Raw genomic sequence first — 3,532 nt, forward strand, 5'->3', positions numbered from 1 at the left:
CCACCTACTCCTAATTCTCCAGTTTTCACTAAACTGAACACTGCTTTCCCCCCAAATTCGCCCGGTGTGTCTCTACGGGGTCGCTGAACCCAAAGGGCCTGAGTACAGAAAGAAGTCTGGATCGCGCCCAGAGTGAGGTCCGACACGTGATCCCCTACCCCCAGCGGGCCATCTGTTCTCTTTCCTTCCCGCCTGGAGGCTGGCAGCTCTGCCCAACACGGTCCACGCCTCCCAGTAGGAAAGAATGAGAAAAGCCAGAGTTGGCAGAACCCAGTGCTACCAGAGTGCGATTTTAACCTATACTTCCCTGGCCCTTGAGACCTGGCAATACGTATTTTAAATTAAACTCCAGGGGATTAGCTTCACCCTGGCTAGTTGGGGAAACTGCTTGGGGCTAAGGGTGAATAAAAATCTCCAGGGGAAGGGCCTGGGAATGGGCTTCATTCTGCCTGGAAATACTTCATTTGGGGCTGGGGTGGAAAAATATCTAGGAAAAAGAATGAGATTCTCTGAGCCAGACCACTTCCCACAAACAAGCTTGAAGAAAGAAAAACGAGACCATGAAATTAAGGAAGAGAGGTTCTAGGGGATTTTGGACAAATTTCTGTTCCTGCTCTCCCACTAAAATATTGATGTAAAGTATTCTGACCTTCACTTCCATAAAGTGCTGTTTGTAGATGCACAGCAGATGAGGTGGTGTTGAAAGAACCCAAGTCTTGCCCATTTTTTCCCTAGGATTTTTTTTGGGGGGTGGACTCCTAGAATATTTGGATTTTGGAATGGATATGGAGATATAGTTAATCCCATCAATTCACAAATAAGGAAATAGCTTTAAGTGGTTGCCTAAAGTCACACATTTCACCTCAGGCCCAGGAGGCCATTGTTTTTGAGAATAATAAAGTGAAAGTTTAGGCAGAATTGAGAGAGAAAAATGCATACTTGTAAACTAGAAACACAGTTACAGTCTTTGAATTCTGCTCTTCCCAGTTGGTTTGTGTGGATTTGAAATCTGTACTTATAAAGACTAACTTGGGGGAAAACAGACCTCATATTTATGTGGTAGAATATATACTTATTGGTAAATTATTCATTGTAATTAGGAATGATTCATATTAATGTGAAATAATTTATTTTGCCAGAATTTTAATTAGGACAACCACATGCTGGCAAAACCGCATAAGCTGGCTTTAATCATAAAACTTATAATATGCATCCCAAAGCAGCAAGGAAACCTGTTGAAAATACAAGGAAAAAATCCTGATGTAGGAATTATCATTACTTGTTGTGATTTTATATATATATTTAACATATAAACCTCATTGAGAACAGAGTGCCTTTTCATTTCTGTATTCCCCCATGTCTAGCTCATTGACAGAAACATAAATATCTAGAGAGTGAATAAGTGGAAAAGGAGAAAAGGAAAGCAGTCTACAATTTTAGAATTGTTGGGTTTAAAAAAGATATTCTAAATCAAGTCAAGCAGCAGTTATGTTTGTAAACGTATGAGAGAAATTCATGTGCATGAAATCTCACTTTTATTTTATTTCTTCCTTTTATAACTCTGAAATGAATGAGTTTTAAGAGTTCAGGGTTTATGTCCTGTCCAAACAAAGGGAATTAAAGAGAAGAGGTCAAGAAGTAGAAAGGGGAAAGTTTATATTTTCAAAAAAAATCTATAATTATTGATTTATTCAAGTTCCCGGATTACAATCTTCAAGAAAAGATACAGATTTTCCTTTTTTCTGGAATAACCCCAGTATTAACTCTAGGGCCGACTGAAGGTACCCAGTGCAATGCCAGTTGCAATGCAAGTCTGAGAGACTGTAAAGGCAGTGATCATAGAGACCCTACTGAGAACCCTCAGGTATTTGTGCTGGACCTTAAAAAGGCAAGCAAAGGTGCAGTTTCTAAGTGATCAGGTATCCTTGGGGACAGAGTTTGTCCCAGAAAAATCATGAAGTAGGCAAACTCTCCTGGGCTTTAATGAATTCTTTTCTGAAATTAAGGGGATTGGAATACAAGAAAACTAAGATGGCTTCACTTTTACATACTATGATGTATGTACCTATTTTACTATGATGGCGATGATCATATTCTTGATTGACCAGCACCCCCTTTCTACACTTTCCTTTCCCATGTGGGCACATACTGCAATATCTTCCTGCACCACTTAAAAAGCAAAGTCAAAATAAACTACACTAGCCTTCAGCCTGGGAGGGTTATTTTGGGATCCTTCCTTTTGAGACCAAGAACCTGGTGTAACTTTTCCAAACCTTAACAAAGGCTAACAGCCAGTCGAGGTCATGGTTGGCCCTCCTTGGATCTGTGTCACATAGAAGTAGTTATCTCTCACACCCAGTTTGGAAAGTAAATGTATTTTTAATCAATTGTGCTGACAGTAGGCAATCTGCTAGAGACATTAGCCCTGGATTCTTTTCTCAGCTATCAAGATGGAAAACAACCTCATTCTTCATTAAGAGGGAGAAGCAAAATGAGTTAATCAGACTTAAGACCCATACTAATTGTTGATCAAGTAATGCCACAAATTCAATGGCTAAGGATCTTTGGCTGGTTACAGTTGAGAATCTGTTTAACTTAGTTAATATTTCATGAAACCAAAGACCTCAGTTATTGTACAGCTCAAAGAGCTAGGAATCAGGAGATCTATGGTTTCAGCTGAGTTTTGTCACTATCTACTTGATATGGTAGACAAGTCATTTCTCTGTGTCCCTAGTCTCCACATTTGTAAGGTGAGGGAAGGAAATACGTCCTAATAACCATGCAAGGACCTATAGAAAGAAAATGAGCTGAGAATGGTGTTTTTTTAAATGTTATAGAAAAGAGGAATTTTGTATAACATTTATTTGAAGGTGGGTTACAATAGCTTTAAAGCAAACAAACAAACAACAACAAAAAAAACCCAGAATAAATTGCACTACGGAATTAGGTAGGAGGTTATCACAAAAGCAATAACAGGGTGTTTTAATGTAATAGTCAGACAACAGAAAGACCGCTTTAAAACAGAACTTCATCAGCTTTGCATTTTTCAGATGAATTAGTTATAGTTCATGTATTGGATGGAAGGACTATTAAAAATCTTTCCTAAAGTATGCTGCACCCCAACACTGAAAAAAACGAATTGATGCTTTCTTGTTTGTGTTTATTCTTTGACCACCTGGCCTGACATATTTAGTATTTTTAAATTTGTAATTATAGACTCAAATTGCATTCATCACCCCTGCCTTCTCATACATTTCTCAATTTTACCACCAGCAACGCAAAATACAAGGATGCGTCCAGTTTTAACTACAGCTTTTCTCATTTACAAGTGTTGAGCGCTTGCTTTCGGAACGCCCTTCTGATTGGTTGAGCCAATGTCAGTGACATCAACCAACTTACTTTTGATTGGAAGGCTGGTTGCTGGGACTGTAGCGTTTGCAAGAAGTCACTTAACTGTTTGAGAGCTGGAAAACCGGATCCGAAGTTCTCTTTTGTAATAAGCAACAGCGCAACCGACTAGGGGAGGTGTGTC

Source organism: Rousettus aegyptiacus, unplaced genomic scaffold (assembly GCF_014176215.1).
Source record: "Rousettus aegyptiacus isolate mRouAeg1 unplaced genomic scaffold, mRouAeg1.p scaffold_m13_p_3, whole genome shotgun sequence".
In the NCBI taxonomy this organism is placed as follows: Eukaryota; Metazoa; Chordata; class Mammalia; order Chiroptera; family Pteropodidae; genus Rousettus; species Rousettus aegyptiacus.